This window comes from Oncorhynchus mykiss, chromosome 15 (genome assembly GCF_057628025.1).
Source record: "Oncorhynchus mykiss isolate SJ-2025 chromosome 15, ASM5762802v1, whole genome shotgun sequence".
Classification (NCBI taxonomy): domain Eukaryota; kingdom Metazoa; phylum Chordata; class Actinopteri; order Salmoniformes; family Salmonidae; genus Oncorhynchus; species Oncorhynchus mykiss.
In genome coordinates, this window is record NC_143036.1 from 39318515 (window position 1) to 39342767 (window position 24253).

General features: G+C 42.5%; 1 pseudogene across 1 annotated transcript; it reads left to right on the forward strand.

Moving 5' to 3' along the window:
• Positions 1-19309: 19309 nt before the first annotated feature.
• LOC110490723 (glyoxalase domain-containing protein 4 pseudogene) lies at positions 19310-22514 on the forward strand (annotated as a pseudogene). The gene is made up of 2 exons (XR_016486505.1): positions 19310-20426; positions 20794-22514. The product of XR_016486505.1 is annotated as a glyoxalase domain-containing protein 4 pseudogene (transcript).
• Positions 22515-24253: the final 1739 nt, after the last annotated feature.

Below are 24253 nucleotides of genomic sequence, written 5' to 3' on the forward strand. Positions count from 1 at the left end.
TTCAGAAGTCACATAATTAGTTAAATAAAGTCCACCTGCGTGCAATCTGTCACACCTGTTCTGAAAGACCCCAGAGTTTGCAACACCACTAAGCAATTGGCTCCACCAAGCAAGTGGCACCATGAAGACCAAGGAGTTCTCCAAACAGGTCAGGGACAAAGTTGTGGAGAAGTACAGATCAGGGTTGGGTTATAACAAATATCAGTAACTTCAAACATCCCCCAGAGCACCATTTAATCCATTATTACAAAATGGAAAAAATATGGCACCACAATAAACCTGCCAAAAGAGGACTGCCCACCAAACTCAAGGACCAGGCAAGGAGGGCATTAATCAGAGAGGAAACAAAGAGACCAAAGATAACCCTGAAGGAGCTGCAAAGCTCCACAGCGGAGATTGGAGAACCACTTTAAGCCGTACACTCCACAGAGCTGGGCTTTACAGAAGAGTGGCCAGAAAAACAAATTCCTTGGACAAAAAAATAAGCAAACACGTTTGGTGTTCGCCAAAAGGCACGTGGGAGAAAAGTATTCTGGTTGGATGAGACTAAAATTGAGCTTTTTTGCCATCAAGTAAAATGCTGTCTGGGGCAAACCCAACACCTCTCATCACCCCGAGAAAATCATCCCCACAGTGAAGCATGGTGGTGGCAGCATCATGCTGTGGGTATATTTTTCCTCGGCAGGGACTGGGAAACTGGTCAGAATTGAAGGAATGATGGATGGCGCTAAATACAGGGAAATCCTTGAGGGAAACCTGTTTCAGTCTTCAAGAGATGAGTCTGGGACGGTTCACATTCCAGCAGTACAATGACCCTAAGTATACTGCTAAAGCAACTCTCAAGTGGTTTAAGGGGAAACATTTAATAGTATTGGAATTGCCTAGTCAAAGTCCAGACCTCAATCCAATTGAGAATATAAGATTTCTGTACACCAGCAGAATCCATCAAACTTGAAGGAGCTGGAGCAGTTTAGCCTTGAAGAATGGGCAAAAATCCCAGTGGCTAGATGTGCCACTCTTATAGAGACATACATTATAGAGACATTACATTATGGAGACATACCCCAAGAGACTTGCAGCTGTGATTGCTGCAAAGGGTGACTTTACAAAGCATAGACTTTGGGGAGGTGAATAGTTATGCACGCTCAAGCTTTCTGTTTTTTTTGTCTGATTTACTGTTTGTTTCACAATAAAAATTATTTTGCATCTTCAAAGTGGTAGGCATATTGTGTAAATCAAATGATACACACCCCAAAAATCCATTTTAATTCCAGGTTGTAAGGCAACAAAATAGGATAAATGCCAAGGGGGGTGAATACTTTCGCAAGCCACTGTACAGGGAGGGACACCACACTGTCAGAGCTAATACAGTCTAAAGCTAGATTTACGGTACCAGACAAAAGTTTGACACACCTAATCATTCCAGGGTTTTTCTTAATTTGTACTATTTTCTACATTGTCGAATAGTAGTGAAGACATCAAAACTATGAAATAACACATATGGATTCATGCATTAATCAAAATATTTTAAATATTTAGATACTTCAAAGTAGCCACGATTTGCCTTGATGAGAGCTTTGCACACTCTTGGCATTCTCTAAACCAGCTTCATGAGCAATGCTTTCCAATGGTCTTGAAGGAGTTCCCACATATGCTGAGCACTTGTTGGCTGCTTTTCCATCACTCTGCGGTCCAATTCATCCCAAACCATCTCAATTGGGTTGAGGTCGGGTAATTGTGAAGTAAAGCTCATCTGATGCAGCACTCCATCACTCTCCTTGATCACATAGCACATACACAGCCTGGAGGTGTGTTTTGGGTCATTGTCCTGTTGAAAAACAAATGATAGTTCCACTAAGCACAAACCAGATGGAATGGCGTATCGCTGCAGAATGCTGTGGTAGCCATGCCGGTTAAGTGTGCCTTGAATTCTAAATCACTGACCGTGTCACCAGCAAAGCACCCCCACACCATCACACCTCCTCCTCCATGCTTCACGGTGGGAACAACACATGCGGAGATCATCCGTTCACCTACTCTGCGTCTCACAAAGGCACGGCGGTTGGGACCAAAAATCTCACATTTGGACTCATCAGGCCAAAGGACAGATTCCCACCGGTCTAATGTCCATTTCTCGTGTTTCTTGGCTCAAGCAAGTCTCTTCTTAACCTGTCTACGATACTGGTTCCCAATTGGGAATCAACCCTCCCACGTGCAGCTGGAACGGTGGCGCATGGAACGCAAAAATATTCTTAAAAATATTTAACCTCCACACATTAACAAGTCCAATAGCTCAAATGAAAGATAAACATCTTGTTCATTTAGCCAGCAAGTCAGATTTCTAAAATGTTTTACGGCGAAAACATAGCACATATATATGTAAAACCACCACCAGACACAGCTCATTTCAATAGCCAAAACATGCAATCAACAAACGCAGGATTAAAAAATAAATCGCTCACTAACCTTTTGAAAATCTTCATCAGATGACAGTAATATGACATATTACACAGTACATATTTTTTTTTTTCAATAATATGCCATTTATATCCATAAATGTCCATTTACAGTGAGTTCACCTTCAGAAATTACTCAAAAACGCCCGCAGGAAATCTATGTAGCGCGGCAAGATAACGTAAAATAGACATCATAAACTTTGACTAAATATACATGTTCTACATATAGTTAGAAAGATACACTGCTTCTTTATGCAACCGCTGTGTTAGATTTATTTTTAACGTTACAGAAATCGCACACTATTCCATATTGTGAGACAGCGCTCAGTTCCAAGCTACATTTCCACGTAATGTTGGAGTCAACAGAAACACAGATTTAAGCATAAATATTCCCTTACCTTCGATGGTCTTCGTTCAGAATGTTCTGGAAGGCTTCATACTTACCCAATACATCGTTTGGTTTCAAGTCTTGCGTCTTTGTATTAGCTACTGCTAATAACATCAGCTGAAATGCACCCAAAACGTCCTCTGGTCCGGATAAGTTGCGCATCAAAACTTCAAAATTACACATTATATGTCGACTAAACAGGTCAAACTAAGTGCAGAAGCAAGCTTTATGATGTTTTAGACGTGCAAAACAAACTTCAATTCAATCGCCCATCGTCTGCCCTTCTCTTCAGTGCTGGAAACAAAGGAATGACTGTGACCAATTCGCGCCCATACGCACAGCCTATTCTCTCGTGGCACGCACTAATTTCACTCCCATAGGGTCAATTCTCGCGCGATTTGAACGGTTTGAAGCTCTAATGAAAGAGGACATCTAGCGGAAGAGATAGAAAGTGTCCCCAGAATCATAGCTGGTTGGGAAGGGTGGGGGCATGACGTCAAAGTTGCTCCAACTTTCATGGCCACAGAAACTAGTTTGGAAGAATGCCTGCCCTGTGAGTTCTGCTATACTTACAGACATAATTCCAACGGTTTTAGAATCTTTAGAGTGTTTTCTATCCAATAATAATTTTTATTTGCATATATTAACAATTTTTGAAAGATTTTTTTTCCAGTTTACTAGGGGTACCCAATCTCTCCAAAGGGGGCGTATGTCTGCCATATCCTCAACAGGTTTTAATATGTGTGTCCTTTAGTAATTGTTTCTTTGCAGCAATTCAACCATGAAGGCCTGTTTCAAGAGGTCTCCTCTGAACAGTCGATATTGAGATGGGTCTCTTACTTGAACTCTGTGAAGCATTTACAGTTGAATGTCGGAAGTTTACATACACCTTAGCCAAGTACATTTATACTCAGTTTTTCACAAGTTCTGACATCTAATCCTAGTAAAAATTCCCTGTCTGAATTTTTTTATTTTAAGAATGTGAAATGTCAGAATACTAGTAGAGAGAATTATTTATTTCAGTGTTTATTTCTTTCATCACATCCCCAGTGGGTCAGAAGTTCACATACACTCAATTAGTATTTGGTAGCATTGCCTTTACATTGTTTAACTTGGTCAAACAATTTGGGTAGTCTTACACAAGCTTCCCACAATAAGTTGTGTGAACTTTGGCCCATTCCTCCTGACAGAGCTGGTGTAACTGAGTCAGGTTTGTAGGCCTCCTTGCTCGCACACGTTTTTCAGTTCTGCCCACAAATTTTCTATGGGATTGAGGATCAGGGCTTCTTGATGTCCATTCCAATACCTTGACTTTGTTGTCCCTAAGCCATTTTGCCACAACTTTGGAAGTATGATTGGGGTCATTGTCCATTTGTAATATCCATTTGCGACCAAGCTTTAACTTCCTGACTGATGTCTTGAGATGTTGCTTCAATATGTCCTCATAAATTTCCTGGCTCTAGCTGCCATCTATTTTGTGAAGTGCACCAGTCCCTCCAGCCGCAATGCACCCTCACAACCTGATGCTGCCTCCCCCGTGCTTCATGGTTGGGATGTTGTTCTTCAGCTTGTAAGACTCCCCCTTTTTATTCCAAACACAACAATGGTCATTATGGCCAAACAGTTCTATTTTTGTTTCATCAGACCAGAGGACATTTCTCCAAAAAGTATGATCTTTGTCCCCATGTGCAGCTGCAAACAGTAGTCTGGCTTTTTTGATGGCAGTTTTGGAGCAGTGACTTCTACCTTGCTGAGCGGCCTTTCAGGTTATCAGGACTTGTTTTACTGTGGATATAGATACTTTGTACCTGTTTCCTCCAGCATCTTCACAAGGTCCTTTGCTGTTGTTCTGGGATTGATTTGCACTTTCGCACCAAAGTACGTTCATATTTAGGTGACCATCTCCTTTCTAAGCGGTATGACGGCTGCGTGGTCCCATGGTGTTTACACATGCGTACTATTGTTTGTACAGATGAAAGTGGTACCTTCGGGCATTTAGAAATTGCTCCCAAGGATGAACCAGACTTGTGGAGGTCTACAATTTTTTTCTGAGTTCTTGGCTGATATCTTTTTATTTTCCCATGATGTCAAGTAAAGAGGCACTGAGTTTCAAGGTAGGCCTTGAAATACATCCACAGGTACACTTCCAATTGAATCAAATTATGTCAATTAGCCTATCAGAAGCTTTTAAAGCCATGACATAATTTTCTGGAATTTTCCAAGTTGTTTAAAGGCACAGTCAACTTAGTGTATGTAATCTTCTGACCTAATGGAATTGTGATACAGTGAATTTTAAGTGAGATAGTCTGCCGGTAAACAATTGTTGGAAAAATTACTTGTGTCATGCACAATGTGCCAAAACTATAGTTTTGTGATTGAAACATAAGTTTTAATGTCTCCAACCTAAGTGTATGTAATCTTTAGTCTTCAACTGTATTTAGGCTGCCATTTCTGAGGTGCAGGTAACTCTAATTAACTTATCCTCTGCAGCAAAGGTAACTCTGGATCTCCCTTTCCTGTGGTGGTCCTCATGAGAGACAGTTGCATTGTAGCGCTTGACTGTTTTTGCGACTGCACTAAGAAACTTTCAAAGTTCTGAAAAATATTCCGTATTGACTGATGGTCTGTCTTTTCTCTTTGCTTATTTGAGCTGTTCTTGCCATAATATGGACTTGGTATTTTATCAAATAGGGCTATCATCTGTATGTCACCCGTACCTTGCCACAACAAAACTGATTGTCTCAAATGCATTAAGAAGGAAAAAAATCCACAAATGAACTTTTAACAAGGCACACCTGTTAATTGAAATGCATTCCAGGTGACTACCTCGTGAAGCTGGTTGAGAGAATGAAAGAGTGTGCAAAGATGTCATCAAGGCAAATGCTGGCTACTTTGAAGAATCTGAAACATAAAATATATTTTGGTTTGTTTAACACTTTTTTGGTTACTACACGATTCCATATGTGTTATTTCCTAGTTTTGTTGTCTCTTATTCTACAATGTAAAAACATTTAAAAATAAAGAAAAACCACTGAATGAGTAGGTGTGTCCAAACTTTTTACTGGTACTGTACATCTACAAGAATGACTGACAGAAAATAATGAAGTACACTCCTTTGTTCAGTCAGTTTACCATGTACAGGGAGGGCCCCCATGTTGACAGGGCTAAATAGACATTTAGAAAAGACATCCGTGAATCCAGTTCCAACCAGAAACCACCCTTAATATTTAGCCTATGGCCCAGGCACCAGAGAAAAACAATGGATTATCCTTGTAGGAGAAAGAACAGCAGTGGATTTATATTTCTCCCTCCTCCCCCTCTTCCTCCCACCACTTCCCTCTTCCTCCATTCAGCGCTAACATATTACTTTCATTGGGCTGGAAAGCCGTCACCGTGAATAGGCTTAGTAAAAGAAATTGCACACACACACCCACACAAACACACACACACAGCCAACTTGGAAGTCTCTGTTTTCAGTAAGGCAGACACACACATCGGTGAGGAGAGTCCACTCCCACTGTGAAGCCTCTTTTCCATGCTGCTAATATCAAAGAAGGGATGACTTAACTGTGTGTCCCAAATGGCGCCCTATGCCCTATATAATGCACTACTTTTGACCAGGGTCCATAGGGATGTTCTCATAGGTAGTGCACATACTGTATGTAGAGAACAGGGTACCATTTGGGAAGTATACTAAACTAGTATGCTTGTAAAAAGCCTTCTCTGCATTATATTCACTATATCATTGCTGTTGTTTCAACAAAGTTTGTTCATTTTGCTGACATTTATTCAGTGTAAGGACTTGTTAATGGGCTATGTCACACCCTGATCTGTTTCACCTGTCTTTGGGCTTATCTCCACCCCCCTCCAGGTGTTGTTTCATCGACACTGTCTACATCTGGGTAGTACCTGAAACCTGATAGTACGAACTGGCCCACCTATCTTTTCTGGAATTGAGATGCTTGACGGTGCGAAGATATTCCAGGTTCTTGTGGTCGGTCCACACAATGTAAGGATGTTCCGCCCCCTCAAGCCAGTGCCTCCACTCCTCAATGCCATCTTCACCGCGAGAAGCTTACAATTCCCCACATTGTAGCTCTCCGTGGCAAGGTGCAGGGATGTACCTTGAGGTCCACGGCAGACGGCTGGGACAGGACTGCCCCGACGCCGACATCCGAAGCATCTGCCTTCACCACGAACTGGCAGAACTGGCAGAATGAACCATGATGAGAGCTGTGGTGAAGTGGTGTTCGAGATTCCAAAACGTCCGATCAGCAGCTGGGGACCCTGTGAACGGAACCTTGGGAGAGGTGAGTGCAGAGTAGGGGGGAAGCCAGGGTGCTGTTGCCCCAGATAAAGTGGCAATAAAAGTTAGTTGAATCACAGGAAACGTTGCAGCTGTACACTGGACCTTCCCGGGATCCATCTGTACACTCCCTGCAGCGATGACGTAATGCAGAAAGGGGATGGTGGAGCGATGGAATTCGCATTTCTCAGCTTTTACAAAAATATGGAGAAGACTAGGGTGTCATTGAGGTAGACGAATCGGGTTAATGTGTCACGGAGAACATCGTTAACCAGAGCCTGGAACACAGCAGGGGGGTTGGTAAGGCCAAATGGCAAGATCAAATACTCGTAGTGACCGCTGGCTGTGTTGAAGGCAGTCTTCCACTCGTCTCCTTTCCTTATCCACACCAGGTGATAGGTGTTCCGTAGGTCCAGCTTGGAGAACACGGTGGCCCCCTGGAGCAGCTCGAAGGCTGAGGAGATGAGCATTAGAGGGTAACGGTTCTTCACCGTGATGTCGTTGAGACTCCAGTAGTCGATGCACGGATGCAGGGTTTTGTCCTTTTTCTCCACAAAGAGAAGTGCTGTGCTGGTAAGGGGGGCAGTAAGGCCCGGGCCTTTCTGAACACCTACCGGAGGTTCTGGTACTCCGCGGGAATGGCGGAGAGGTCCAGGGCAACTTCCAAGCACCCAGGAAGATGTCCCGGGGCAGGTTGCACTGACTTCAGGCAATGGGTGTGGCAGAATGGGCTCCAGCCCATGATGGCACAGGCAGACCAGTCACTGAGGGGATTGTGTCGCTGGAGCCAGGAGAATCCCAATACCACGGGAACCTGAGGAGACTTAATGAGCAGGAATTGGATCATCTCACTTTGGTTCCCTGACACACGTAGGTTGATAGGGGTGATACTGTGGTTGACCCGGCCTACAGAGCACCCGTCCAGTGCACTAACGTCCATGGGAATGGAGAGGGGCTGAGTGGGGATATCCAGCTCGGAAGTCAGGGTAGCATCCATAAAGCTCTCATCGGCCCCCAGAGTTGATTTCGACTGGTTGCACCACAGCAACAAGGCATGAATAGGGATGCGAATAAGGGGAGAGTTAAAGTTCTCCATATGGCCCACCAGAATACTCACACTTACCAGTGAGCCTGGTCTTTTAGTGGACAGGTGGAAACGAAATGACCAGTAATCCCATAATACAGGCAGCTCTAAGTGTGATGCCTGTATAGCCGTTCAGCTGGAGACAGACTAAATCTGCCTCGTTGCATGGGCTGGGGAAGAAGTGAATCAGCAGTCTTCAGAGGCTCTCGGGGAACTCATGTAGCCTCATGTTCTCTCGGCAACGGAGCCGTCGGGGACTTCCGGGATACCTCGGAGGTTAGGTGGAATCGAATCTCCTCTCATTCCTTCGTTCCTGTAGTCGCCCATGGTCAAGGCAATGAGCAAGTCAAGATCCGTCGGTAATTCCCGGGCTGCAAGCTCATCTTTTACTTCCCCCAATACTCTGTGTAGTAAAATGTCGAACAGCGCTTCCGGGTTCCAAGCACTCTCAGCTGCCAATGTGCAGAAATCTGTGCGTAGTCTGCCACACTACGGGACTCTTGACGTAGCTGGAGCAGCTCCTAGACAACAGAGACTCAAACACCTTTTAACCTCCTCCACAAACTCCTCCAGACTGAGGCAGCGTTATGAATTACACTATCCTCGAGCAGTCTGAGGGGAGTGAAGATGGCTGTAACTCGAAAATGAGGGAGCACTGGGAGAGAGAAGTCTGGCAGGTTCCGGAATCTCCAGCGTAGAGCTCCAGAGGAGGTAAACAGGGTTCTCGGGGACACTGGGGTAGGCTGAGAGATCACCATTGTGGTAGGCTGCCTAACAGACAACCCACGGAATTGCTACAGCAATGTTTTAAATGCTTGGTCATGGCATTCGGCCAAAGTAATTCAGAGAGGGTGCAAAAGGTCCAGAACGGCAGGCAGTCTCAGGGTCAGGGCAGGCAGGGGTCAATAATCCAGAGAGGTGGAGCAAGGTATAGAACGGCAGGCAGGCTCAGGGTCAGGGCAGACAGAATGGTCAAAACCAGGAAGGACTAGAAAACAGGAGCAAGAACAGACAGGAGAAGGGTAACAAACGCTGGTAAGTTTCACGAAAGAAAACAGACTGGCAACAAACACAGAACGCAGGTATAAATACGCAGGGGATAATGTGGAACATTGGCGATACATGAATGGGGGTGGAGACAAGCACAAAGACAGGTGAAACAGATGAGGGTTTGACAGGCTCTTTCAAATCTGAGCATAAAAGCTGCTATGTACACGGAACGCATTAGGACCCAACATCTATCATCTTGTCATTCCAACATGCTCGAAACCAAACACAGTGCACAGGGTGACTGAGTAAAATAGCATAACTCCATATTTAACTAATTTCCTTTCCTCAAAGCTTTTTATAGAATTACACATATGTAAATGAGCCCATAAAAACACACACTTGCAGATACACACACAAATGTAACTTTTGGGAAGGCAGCGTGTTAGTGCATATAAGTCCTGATAGACTATATTACGTCAGTGTCAGACCTGAATCATTCTCAGTAGACTTTCATTTTAATTGACAGTAAGCTGGACACAAGTAGGATATTGCTACAAATAGGATGCTACAGCATGTTTAGCAGAAATTCACTATATAGGGCAGGGGCGGGCAATTCCAGTCCCCAGGGGCCTGATTAGTGTCACAGTTTTACCCCAGCTAACACACCTGACTCCAATAATAACCTAATCATGATCTTCAGTTTAGAATGCAATTTGATTAATCAGCTGTGTTCGCTAGGGATGGAGAAAAAGTGTGACACCAATCAGGCCACCGAGGACTGGAGTTGCCCAACCCTGATTCAGGGAATATGATTTGTGACGCAGATGTGTTTCACTGCAGGCTAAAAAAAGAGTTAGACAAGTGTAACAGAGATGCTAGAATAGAGAGGAAAACCCCTTGAAGCCAAGCAGGCAGTCTGAGGTCATAGCATCATTCTCATCTCCTATCAACTGTCTCTCTCTATTGAACAGGGTGAATGACAAGATTACAGAAGGAGAAGCAATGCATTGTTGTCTAAAGGCATCAGATACTCTCAGCTAGCGTATCCTCTCAGATCTGTCTGTGGCTAGCGCTCCCATCCCACCAGTGCCCCTATGAGCCCTCTTTGTCAACTCAGACGGTGCCATCCTCTCTCTCTCTCTCTCTCTCTCTCTCTCTCTCTCTCTCTCTCTCTCTCTCATGTTGTCTGCTCTTCTCTCTTGTGTTATCTGCTATCTCTCTCTCTCTTTCTCTCTCTCTCTCTCTCTCTCTCTCTCTCGTTTGCTATCTCTCTCTCGTGTTGTCTGATCTCTCGTGTTGTCTGCTCTCTCTCGTGTTGTCTGCTCTCTCTCTCTCAATTCAATTCAATTCAAGGGGATTTATTGGCATGGGAAACATGTGTTAACATTGCCAAAGCAAGTGAGGTAGATAATACACATAAGTGAAATAAACAATAAATATTAACAGTAAACATTACAGATACAGAAGTTACAAAACAATAAAGACATTACAAATGTCATATTACGTATATATACAGTGTTGTAACGATGTACAACTGGTTAAGGGTACACAAGTGAAAATAAATAAGCATAAATATGGGTTGTATTTACAATGGTGTTTGTTCTTCACTGCCCTTTTCTTGAGGCAACAGGTCACAAATCTTGCTGCTGTCATGGCACACTGTGGAATTTCACCCAGTAGATATGGGAGTTTATAAAAGTTGGGTTGGTTTTCGAATTCTTTGTGGACATGTGTAATTTGAGGGAAATATGTGTCTCTAATATGGCCATACATTGGACAGGAGGTTAGGAATTGCAGCTCAGTTTCCACCTCATTTGTGGGCAGTGTGCACATAGCCTGTCTTCTCTCTCAATGGCAAGGCTATGCTCACTGAGTCTGTACATAGTCAAAGCTTGGGTCAGTCACAGTGGTCAGGTATTCTGCCAATGTGTACTCTCTGTTTAGGGCCAAATAGCATTCTAGTTTGCTCTGTTTTTTTGTTAATTCTTTCCACTGTGTCAAGTGATTCTCTTTTTGTTTTCTCCTGATTTGGTTGAGTTTAATTGTGTTGCTGTCCAGGGGCTCTGTGGGGTGTGTTTGTGAACAGAGCCCCAGGACCAGCTTGCTTAGGGGACTCTTCTCCAGGTTCATCTCTCTGTAGGTGATGGCTTTGTTATGGAAGGTTAGGGAAACGCTTCCTTTTAGGTGGTTGTAGAATTTAATGTCTCTTTTCTGGATTTTGATAATTAGCTGGTATCGACCTAATTCTGCTCTACATGCATTATTTGGTGTTCTACGTTGTACACAGAGGATATTCTTGGTTGGTGAGCGGACCCCAGACCTCACAAACATAAAGGGGAATGGGTTCTATAACTCATTCAATTATTTCTAGCCAGATCCTAATTGGTATGTCGATTTTATGTTCAATTGGATGGCATAGTATGCCCTTCTTGCCTTGTCACTCAGATCGTTTACAGCTTTGTGAAAGTTATCTGTGGCGCTGATGTTTAGGCCTAGGTATTTTATAGTTCTTTGTGTGCTCACGGGCAATGGTGTCTATATATAATTTGTATTTGCGGTCCTGGCAACTGGACCTTTTTTGGAACATCATAATTTTGGTCTTACTGAGATTTACTGTCAGGACCCAGGTCTGGCAGAATCTGTGCAGAAGATCTAGGTGCTGTAGGACCTCCTTGGTTGATGACAGAAGCACCAGATCATCAGCAAACAGTAGACATGGAGAGTTTTTATTTTGTCCTGTAGTTCATTCACGGTAATTGAAGAATCCAGTGGGTTCTGGAAGTCTTTAATACTTAATTCTAAAATTTGTATATGATCATGTATTTGTTTTTGCTGTTTGTTCTTTGTTATAGAGCCAAAAATATTGGAGTAGTTGTTTACCCATACATTCTTTGTGTTGTTTGTTAAGTAATTTCCAATTTTCCCAGAAGTGGTTAGAGTCTATGGATTCTTCAATTACACTGAGATGATTTCTGACATGCTGTTCCTTTCTTTTTACGTAGGGTATTTCTGAATTGTTTTAGTGATTCACTACAGTTGTCACGCCCTGGTCAAAGTATTTTGTGTTTATCTTCATGTATTGGGTCAGGCCAGGGTGTGGCATGGGGTTTTTGTATTGTGGTGTGTTTTGTCTTGGGGTTTTGGTATGTATTGGGATTGTAGCTAGTGGGGTGATCTAGCAAAGTCTATGGCTGTCTGGAGTGGTTCTCAATCAGAGGCAGGTGTTTATCGTTGTCTCTGATTGGGAACCATATTTAGGCAGCCATATTCTTTGAGTGTTTTGTGGGTGATTGTCCTATGTGTTGTTGTTCCTGTCTCAGTGTTAGTTTACACAAGTATAGGCTGTTTCGGTTTTCGTTAAGTTCTTTGTTTTGTTTGTTATTGATTCGTGTTTTACGTTCGTTCATTAAACATGGATCGCAATCTACACGCTACAACTTTGTTGTTGCCTAATTGTTTTTTGGGAGGTTTCCAAATGACATTCCTTCCATCTTTTGCATTTCTTAATATTGCTCAGTTCCTTTGGCTTTGATGCCTCATGATTGAGTATTGCTCTGTTCAGTGATTTTGCTGTGGTCTGATAGGAGTGTCATTGGGCTGACTGTCAACGCTCTGAGAGACTCTGGGTTGAGGTCAGTGATAAAGTAGTCTACAGTGCTACTGCCAAGAGATGAGCTATAGGTGTACCTACCATAGGAGTCCCCTTGAAGCCTACCATTGACTATGTACATACCCAGCGTGCCACAGAGCTGCAGGAGTTTTGATCCATTTCTGTTGGTTATGTTGTAATAGTTGTGCCTGAGGGGGAGAGAATGCTGTCACCTCCAGGCAGGTGTTTGTCCTCCTGTGTGCTGAGGGTGTCAGGTTCTTGTCCGGTTCTGGCATTTAGGTCGCCACAGACTAGTACATGTCCCTGGTCCTGGAAATTATTGATTTCCCCCTCCAGGATGGATAAGCTGTCTTCATTAAAGTATGGGGATTCTAGTGGGGGGATATCGGTAGCACACAGGAGAACATTTTTCTCTGTTAAATCATTTCCTTTTGAAATTCTAGCTAAACGTAAAATGTTCTTGTTTTTAATTTAATGGAGTGAGTTAGGTCTGCTCCTGAGTCTGCTCCTGAGTCCCTTCACTGTTTCACACCTGGTAGTTTGGTGGATGGGACTACCAGCTCTCTGTATCCTAGAGGGCAAGCAGTGGTTCCGTCTCCTCTATACCAGGTTTCTTGTAGGATGACAATGTCTGTATTTATGTTCCTGCTCTTTAGGCCAAAGGCAGATGACCTCAGGCCTTGGATATTCCAGGATTAGATAGTGAAGAAGGCTTTGTGTTCCATAAAGTGACCAATGTTGTTAGTCGTGTGGTTTGGCCTCAAGTCAGTAAGTGTGAGCAGAGCCTGCTGAGCATCTGGTACATGCTATTGGCTTGGGCTAGTGTGGGGGTTGTGCCTGTTTGCCCGCTCACGACCTGGGCGTATGTGTGACTTTCATGTTGAGGCCCTCTTTGCGGGGGTGGGGTGCATGGGTGGGCAGAAGGGGCATAGGTCTGATCTGATGGGGCCTAAATGGGGTGTGGGCATGGTTGACTTGGGGGGGTGTTGATTGTTTGGGGTGGGGATGTGTATGCGGCTGGTGGTGTTGTGGTCTGGATGTAGGTCCCCCCGGCGTGGCTCCTCTATGTGTAGGTCCAGGGGGTGTCCCGCCGGTCTGGGTGGGGTGTCTACTGATCTGTTGCTCCTGTGTGAAGTGTTGGGGCTGCATTTGAGAATGATGTCCTTTAGATTCCGGGCGAAGGTGGGCACTGCTGCCTTGTATAGGTAGACCTGGTCATAAAGGCTGTTTAAGTCCAGGGTGGACTGGTGGGCCAGGAAAACATTTGGCTTTGAGGCACAGTCACGGGAAGTACTTGCGTTTACCCGCTGTATGGTAGCATAGTGGAACTCTTTTCGTGGTAGCAGGGTGGAGATGTGCATTGGGGAAAGTAGTAGAAGCTTTTTCAATCACTCCCTTCAGTGCTGTGGCCACCCTTTCCTGCTGTGTTCTAAGGTATTTTGTGCCTGTGTGTATTATTATGTGGCTAGGTGAACCTAGTTGGTTCTCAGACAGAAGGTCTAGGGTGTTTGGACACCAGAGTTTAGACACACTGTGTTTGGAAAAAAAGTGTTTTTCTTGTATATATTTCCCATTTGAGTCCAAGGAGTACAATCAGTGTTTTGTGTATGTCCTCAGTGGGTGTGTGTGTGGGGGGGGGGGGGGGGGGGGGGGGGGGCTGCTATCAAGTCGGGACGCCGTCCCTGTCATTTCGGCACGGCTTTAGGTGTATTACTGCAGCCACCGTGGATGAGTTTGTCGTTGTAGGAGAGAAGGTAGACTATGAAAATGCGGGGGTGGTGTTTCTTAATCTTGTGACTCCCCATCCCGGGTCCGGGAGCGTAATCATCGCCTGACACTAATTAGCATATCGCAACGGACATAAATCTTCCTAGAAAATCTTCCTGAAATCTATTGGAACACAGCTTAGCCTTTTGTTAATCACCCTGTCATCTCAGATTTTCAAAATATGCTTTACAGCCAAAGCTAGACAAGCATTTGTGTAAGTTTATCATAGACTAGCATAGCATTATGCCTTGCTAGCAGCAGGCAACCTTGTCACGAATCAGAAAAGCAATCAAATTAAATCGTTTACCTTTGAGCTTCGGATGTTTTCACTCACGAGACTCCCAGGTAGATAGCCAAAGTTCATTTTTACCCAAAATATTATTTTTGTAGGCGAAATAGCTCCGTTTGTTCGTCACATTTGGCTGAGAAATCACCCGGAAATTGCAGTCATGAAAACAGTGAAAAATATTCAAAATTAGCTCCATAATATCGACAGAAACATGGCAAACGTTGTTTATAATCAATCCTCAAGGTGTTTTTCAAATATCTATTTGATAATATATCCATCGGGACAATTACTTTTTCAGTAGGACCGATTGGAGTAATGGCTACCTCTGTATTTTACGCGAGAGTCAGCCTGGGAGCCATCAGGTGACCACTTACGCAATGTAGCCGCCTACGGCTATTCTTCAACATAAATGCATAAAACTACGTCACAATGCTGTGGGGGAATACGTAGAAAGTGTAAGCTGGTTGATAGCACATTCACAGCTCAAAAGGGACTCATTGGAAAGCAGCACTTTCAAAATATGGGGCACTTCTGGATTGGATTTTTCTCAGGCTTTCGCCTGCAACATCAGTTCTGTTATACTCGCACACAATATCTTTACAGTTTTGGAAAGGTTAGTGTTTTCTATCCAAAGCTGTCAATTATATGCATATTCTGCATATTAGTTTTTTTTCCCAAAATGAAAATACTGCCCCTAGAGTCGCAACAGGTTAAACGATACCTACAAACTCTGCTATGGTGAGTCCAAAAACATAAACACCTGTCACCAAAATGACATAACTTCTTTGGGATAGGGGGTAGCATTTTCACTTTTAATAGCGTGCCCAGAGTGAACTGCCTCCTACTCAGTCCCAGATGCTAATATATGCATATTATTATTATTATTAGTATTGGATAGAAAACACTCAGAATTTTCTAAAACTGTTTGAATAATGTCTGTGAGTATAACAGAACTCAAATGGCAGGCAAACACCTGAGATTAAATCTAAACAGGAAGTGGGAAATCTGAGGTTTGTAGTTTTTGAACTCGCTCCTATCAAATACACAGTGGGATATGGGTTATTTTGCACTTCCTAAGGCCTCCACTAGATGTCAACCGTCTTTAGAACGTTGTTTCAGGCTGCTCCTGTGAAGGGGGGCCGGATGAGAGCTGTTTGACTAAGGGGTCTTCCAGCAGCCTCGTACTCAGTCATGAGCTTTCACTTGAGAGGTATCTCTCCTTCCATTGCTTTTCTACAGACGATGGAATTCTCCAGTTGGAACGTTATTGAAGATTTATGATAAAAACATCCTGAAGATTGATTCCTTGCTTAGTTTGACAAGTTTCTTCGACCTGTAATATAACTTTTTGAACGTTTCGTCCGACTGGACCAGATCACGCTTTTGGATTTGTTTACCAAACGCACTAACAAAAGAAGCTATTGGACCATAAATGAACATAAATGATGGATATTATTGAACTAAACAAGCAGGAACTGTGATTCCTGCGAGTGCATTCTGATGAAGATCATCAAAGGTAAGTGAATATTTATAATGCTATTTATGAATAATGTTGACTACCCAACATGGCGGATATTTCTCTGGCTGGTTTGGGCTCTGAGCGCCGTACTTAGATTATGCTTTTTCCGTAAAGTTTTTTTGAAATCTGACACAGCGGTTGCATTAAGGAGAAGTGTATCTAAAGTTTCATGCATAACACTTGAATTTTCATCAACATTTATAATGAGTATTTCTGTGAATTCGTGTGGCTCTCTGCAATATCACTGCATGTTTTGGAACTACTGAACATAACACGCCAATGTAAAATAAGATTTTTGCATATAAATATGAACTTTACTAAACAAAACATACATGTATTGTGTAACATGTAACAAGTCCTATGAGTGTCATCTGATGAAGATCATCAAAGGTTAATGATTCATTTTCTCTATTTGTGCTTTTTGTGACTCCTCTCTTTGGCTGGAAAAAATGGCTGGGTTTTTCTGTGAGTTGGTGGTGACCTAACATAATCGTTTGTGGAAGTTTCGCTGTAAAGCATTTTTGAAATCAGACACTGTGGCTGGATTAATGAGAATCTTATCTTTAAAATGGTGCCTAATACTTGTATGTTTGAGAAATTTGATTAGCGGAACCCCAGTCCGAGACAGGATAACCTGTTTCAAAGCCGGGTGTGTGCAACCCAACGGGACAATCTTAATTGAACTTGCAAACTTCAAAACTCGCACTCCAATAGGTAATTGGGAATAAATGGCAGTACATTCAAAATCGTTACCCTTGTTGACGGAGAAAAAAGCGGTGTAAATTGAATAAACATACCTTTAAAAAGTACACCATGCTCAACCATCCGATGGACAAGACGCTCTTCTTTATCCTGTTGAGTGTACGGGGCAGTATTTTGATGTTTGGATGAAAAACGTACCCAAATCAAACTACCTATTTCTCAGGCCCAGAATCTAGAATATGCATATAATGGTCAGATTAGGATAGAAAACACTTTAAAGTTTCCAAAACTGTCAAAATATTGTCTGTGAGTATAACATAACTGATATTGCAGGCGAAAACCTGAGGAAAATCCAACCCGGAAGTGCTGTTTTTCCTGAATGCTCTCTTTTCCATTGCCTGCCTTCGCTCCATTTAAAGGGATATCAACCAGATTCCCTTTCCTATGGCTTCCACATGTTGTGAACAGTCTTTAGACATAGTTTCAGGCTTTTATTTTGAAAAATTAGCGAAAATGATCACATCGCGTCATTGGATGGCTGGGTGCCAGCAGCGTTTTGCATGCCTGGAGCAGACATTTTCTCTCTCTCTCCTATTGAAGAAGCTACAGTCCGGTTGAAATATTATCGATTATATATTGTAAAAACAACCTGAGGATGGATTATAAAAAACATTTGACATGTTTCTACGAACTTTATGGATACTATTTGGAATCTCCTACTGGCAGATCGTGACCGCTCGAGCCTGTGGATTTCTGAACATACCGCGACAACCAAATGGATATAAAAATAATCTTCATGGAACAAAAGGAACATTTATTGTTTAACCTCTTGAACCTCGGGGGGCAGTATTTCATTTTTGGATGAAAAACGTTCCCGTTTTAAACAAGATATTTTGTCACGAAAAGATGCTCGACTATGCATATAATTGACAGCTTTGGAAAGAAAACACTCTGACGTTTCCAAAACTGCAAAGATATTGTCTGTGAGTGCCACAGACAGAACTAATGCTACAGGCGAAACCAAGACGAAATTTCATACAGGAAGTGAGCCAGATTTTGAATGCGCTGTGTTCCAATGTCTCCTTATATGGCTGTGAATGCGCAAGGAATGAGCCTACACTTTCTGTCGTTTCCCCAAGGTGTTTGCAGCATTGTGACGTATTTGTAGGCATATCATTGGAAAATTGACCATAAGAGAGTACATTTACCAGGTGTCCGCTCGGTGTCCTCCGTCGAAACTATTGCTTAATCTCCAGGTGCGTGCATTTTTCCATTTTGAACAGAGGAGAAACCAAACTGCCACGAGTGATTTATCATCGAATAGATATGTGAAAAACACCTTGAGGATTGATTCTAAACAACGTTTGACATGTTTCTGTCGATATTATGGAGTTAATTTGGAAAAAAGTTTGCCGTTGTAATGACTGAATTTTCGGGCGTTTTTCTTAGCCAAACGTGATGAACAAAACGGAGCGATTTCTCCTACACAAATAATATTTTTGGAAAAACTGAACATTTGCTATCTAACTGAGAGTCTCCTCATTGAAAACATCTGAAGTTCTTCAAAGGTAAATTATTTTATTTAAATGCTTTTCTTGTTTTGTGAAAATGTTGCCTGCTGAATGCTAGGCTTAATGCTATGCTAGCTGTCAATACTCTTACACAAATGCTTGTGTAGCTATGGTTGAAAAGCATTTTTTGAAAATCTGAGATGACAGTGTTGTTAACTGGGAATCTCGTGAGCGCAAACATCCGAAGATCATCAAAGGTAAGCGATTCATTTGATTGATCACGGAAGTCAGAAAAGCAATCTACTTGGCTGCTAGCTGTTTATTATGCATATTATTTTGACAATAATATGCATATATTAGCAACTGAGACTGAGGAGCTGGCTATTTACCCTGGGCACCTTTTCATCCAAGCTACTCAATACTGCCCCTGCAGCCATAAGAAGTTAAAGTCAAGTATGACAGCAGACTGTATATGGCTTATGCTAGTACGGGTAGTCAACAGTGTTTTGAGTGTGGGGATGTTGGCCTTAAGCAACATATTTGCCCAGAATTGGAGAAGGCGGAGTGAGGGAAGCAGGTGGTCCTCGTAACGCCTGGGCCCACTGATGTAGGGAGAGTTGGGCCAACAGTGGTAGAGCAGCCAAATGCACCTGAGTTGCAGCTTGTTCCAGAGGGGAAAATAGCATCTGATATGCAGCAGAAAAAATATTGTTGTAGGAGGTGAGAATGGATTTGGGGAGCCATTTCCCCAGACTGGTGAGTAGATGCCCAGTACGAGTAATGGGGTACAGGAGGGGTTTCCAGTGGGGCTAGTCTCTCAGGCAATGGAGGAGATGCCCAGCATGAGTGATGGGGTGCAAGTGGGTAGTGTTGAGAGGGATGTGGCTGAGGGGAGTCAGGGATCTGTGGCCTCAGTTGAGGAGGATCAGGAGAAGGATATGGACATCTCTTTTGATATGATAGCAGCTGGGGATGACTCAATTTACAATTTAGAGGAGGTAAATGGGTTACTAGATCAGACTTTTGGGAAATCTGTCAAATTGGCAGATTTCTTTGATGTTAAAACCTGTTAGAGCTCTAGGGGCGCTATTTCATTTTTGGATAAAAAACGTTCCCGTTTTAAGCGCGATATTTTGTCACGAAAAGATGCTCGACTATGCATATTCTTGACAGTTTTGGAAAGAAAACACTCTGAAGTTTCAGAATCTGCAAAGATTTTGTCTGTAAGTGCCCCAGAACTCATTCTACAGGCGAAACCAAGATGATGCATCACCCAGGAATTAGCAGAATTTCTGAAGCTCTGTTTTCCATTCTCTCCTTATATGGCTGTGATTGCGCAACGAATGAGCCTAAACTTTCTGTCGTTCGCCCAAGGTCTTAGCAGCATTGTGACGTATTTGTAGGCATATCATTGGAAGATTGACCATAAGAGACTACATTTTCCAAGTGTCCGCCTGGTGTCCTGCGTCGAATTCGGTGCGCAATTGCCAGCTGCTTCTACTTTACCATTTGATTCAGGGGAGAAAGCATGTGTCCAAGAACGATGTATCAATGAAGAGATATGTGAAAAACACCTTGATGATTGATTCTAAACAACGTTTGCCATGTTTTCAGTCGATATTATGGAGTTAATTTGGAAAAAAGTTTGCGTTTTGAGGACTGAATTCATGGATTTTTTTTGGTAGCCAAATGTGATGTATAAAACGGAGCTATTTCTAATACACAAGGAATCTTTTTGGAAAAACTGAGCATCTGCTATCTAACTGAGAGTATCCTCATTGAAAACATCAGAAGTTCTTCAAAGGTAAATGATTTTATTTGAAGGCTTTTATGTTTTTGTTAATGTTGCGTGCTGGATGCTAACGCTAATGCTAACGCTAAATGCTAACGCGAAATGCTAACTCTAGCTAGCTACTTTTACAAAATTATTGTTTTCCTATGGTTGAGAAGCATATTTTGAAAATCTGAGATGACAGTGTTGTTTACAAAAGGCTAAGCTTGTGAGATGGCATATTTATTTCATTTCATTTGCGATTTTCATAAATAGTTAACGTTGTGTTATGCTAATGAGCTTGCTGATAGATTTACACAATCCTGGATACAGGGGTTTTTTCATAGCTAAACGTGACGCAGAAAACGGAGCGATTTGTCCTAAACAAATAATCTTTCAGGAAAAACTGAACATTTGCTATCTGAGAGTCTCCTCATTGAAAACATCTGAAGTTCTTCAAAGGTAAATGATTTTTTTGAATGCTTTTCTGTTTTTTTGTGTAAATGTTGCCAGCTGAATGCTAATGCTAAATGCTACGTTAGCCATCAATACTGTTACACAAATGCTTGTTTTGCAATGGTTGAGAAGCATATTTTGAAAATCTGAGATGACAGTGTTGTTAACAAAAGGCTAAGCTTGAGAGCTAGCATATTTATTTCATTTCATTTGCGATTTTCATGAATAGTTAACGTTGCGTTATGGTAATGAGCTTGAGTCTGTATTCACGAACCCGGATCCGGGATGGGGAGATCAGAAAGGTTAAGTTTGTGAGGTCAGCTGTGGTGTTACAGAAGATGGTGGGGTTAGATCAGTTGAATGTAAAGAAGCGTTTCCTCTTGAGGAAATATGTTAATGCTGTCAAGGCAGTAAAAGGTAGTGTGAAACATGATAAGGTTTAGAGAAAATTAAAACAATGATAATGATCATGCCTCATGGGGTGTTTTTTCTCTTTGTATTGTTTCTCTGTTGTTTCTTCTGTTTCTCTTTCAATATGACAATAAATTGCAAAGGATCCTTAATCAACGTAGACAAACTGAGCGTGATATATAATCGTATAGTACATAGCAAACTCACTTGGGTTATAGTGGCTTTGAGGCGAGCCTTGCATTTTGTTGTCAAAGTGGGTGACAGAAGCAAAACGGCCACCTTTTACCGAGATGTGCTCGGCATGAAGATTTTGCATCACAAAGACTTTGAAGAAGGATGTAAGGCAACATGTAAGGGCCCTTATGATGGAAAATGGAGCAAGAAAATGGTCAGCTTTGGCCCAGAGGATGATGACTTTGTGGCTGAACTGATCTACAATTATGGAATGGGACAATATCGCCTAAGCAATGACTTCCTCGGTTTGACTCTGCAGTCTAGCCAGGCTGTCAGCATTGCTAAGCGGCTTGGTTGGCCACTCACTGAGGGTGGAAAGGGCATCTATCTGGCTGAGGCCCCAGGAGGTTATCGCTTCTACCTGGTGGACAAAGAACAGCCTCCCAATGATCCTGTACAGAAGGTGTGTCTTGCAGGGTCTGACCTGCAGAAAGCAATACACTGCTGGTCCTCCCTTCAGGGGATGAAGGTGAAAGAGCATTTAGGAGAAGAAGACTGTGCTGATGGGATTTGCAGACACTCAGTGTAAACTAGAGCTTCACAACATTGTTGGCACAGTAGATCATGGGACAGCCTTCGGGCATATAGCATTTTCCTGTCCACATGAGCAGTTGGCAGATCTTGAAGCCTTGATGACAAAAGGAAACCATAAAATCCTTACTATCTTGATTAGTCTGGAAACCCCTAGGAAGGCTACAGTAGAAGTGGTCATTTGGTCTGATGTCCATGAGAGCTGCATTGTTGTTTGAGTGACCCAATAAAGGTAATTTTAAAACTCTCTCTCAATTGAAATGTAATGGGCTTTATTGGCATGGGAAACATATGTTTACATTGCCAAAGCAAGAGAAATATATCATTAACAAAAGCAAAATAAATAATACAAAATGAATGGTAAACATGAACAAATCGGGTTTATTGAATTACCATATATTATTACAGGGCACTTTATTAAATATAACAGACTTTTACATTTCAACAATGGTTCACAATTGCTATTTAAAATATCAAAGCATATGCAATATCAAAAGGCACTCTTCGCAGAACTACCCAGCTAGCTAGTACAGTCGTGGCCAAAAGTTTTGAGAATGACACAAATATTAATTTTCACGAAGTCTGCTGCCTCAGCAATTTTCATATACTCCAGAATGTTATGAAGAGTGATCAGATGAATTGTAATTAATTGCAAAGTCCCTCTTTGCCATGCAAAAGAACTGAATCCCCAAAAAACATTTCCACTGCATCTGCCAGGAAATACGTGCTGTCATCATTGCTTTGCACAAAAAGGGCTTCACAGGCAAGGATATTGCTGCCAGTAAGATTGCACCTAAATCAACTATTTATCGGATCATCAAGAACTTCAAGGAGAGCGGTTCAATTGTTGTGAAGAAGGCTTCAGGGCACCCAAGAAAGTCCAGCAAGCGCCAGGACCGTCTCCTAAAGTTGATTCAGCTGTGAGATCGGGGCACCACCAGTACAGAGCTTGCTCAGGAATGGCAGCAGACAGGTGTGAGTGCATCTGCACGCACAATGAGGTGAAGACTTTTGGAGGATGGCTTGGTGTCAAGAAGGGCAGCAAAGATGCCACTTCTCTCCAGGAAAAACATCAGGGACAGACTGATATTCTGCAAAAGGTACAGGGATTGGACTGCTGAGGACTGGGGTAAAGTCATTTTCTCTGATGAATCCCCTTTCCTATTGTTTGGGGCATCCTGAAAAAAGCTTGTCCGGAGTAGACAAAGTGAGCGCCACCATCAGTCCTGTGTCATGCCAACAGTAAAGCATCCTGAGACCATTCATGTGTGTGGTTGCTTCTCAGCCAAGAGAGTGGGCTCACTCACAATTTTGCATAAGAACACAGCTATGAATAAAGAATGGTACCAATACATCCTCCGAGAGGAACTTCTACCAACCATCCAAGAACAGTTTGGTGACAAATAATGACTTTTTCAGCATGATGTAGCACCTTGCCATAAGGCAAAAGTGATAACTGAGTGGCTCGGGAAACAAAACATCAATATTTTTGGTCCATGGCCAGGAAACTCACCAGACTTTAATCCCATTGAGAACTTGAGGTCAATCATCGAGAGGTGGGTGGGCAAACAAAACCCCACAAATCGTGACAAACTCCAAGCATTGATTATGCAAGAATTGAATTGATGTGGCCCAGAAGTTAATTGACAGCATGCCAGGGCAGATTGCAGAGGTCTTGAAGAAGAAGGGTCAGCACTGCAAATATTGACTCTTTGCATCAACTTCATGTAATTGTCAATAAACTTACACTTATGAAATGCTTTCAATTATACTTCAGTATTCCATAGTAACGTCTGACAAAATATCTAAAGACACTGAAGCAGCAAACTTTGTGGAAATTAATATTTGTGACATTCTCAAAACTTTTGGCAACGACTGTACACTGTAAGCCTAAATACAGGTTTTATGTTTACAATATAGTGGAGTTCAGAGGGTAGCTATCTAGTATGCTGTAGGCCTACAAACTATGCATAAAAAGGCTTTGTCTTTTCAAAATGGGACCTTTTTTGGAACACCATTATTTTTGATTTACTGAGATTTACTGTCAGGGCCCAGGTCTGACAGAATGTGCAGAAGATCTAGGTGATGCGGTAGGCCCTCCTTGGTTGGGGACAGAAGCACCAGATCATCAGCAACAGTAGATATTTGACTTTAGATTCCAGTAGGGTGACTGTTCTATTGCCCTCGCCAATTCATGGTTATATATGTTGAGGAGGGTGGAGCTTAAA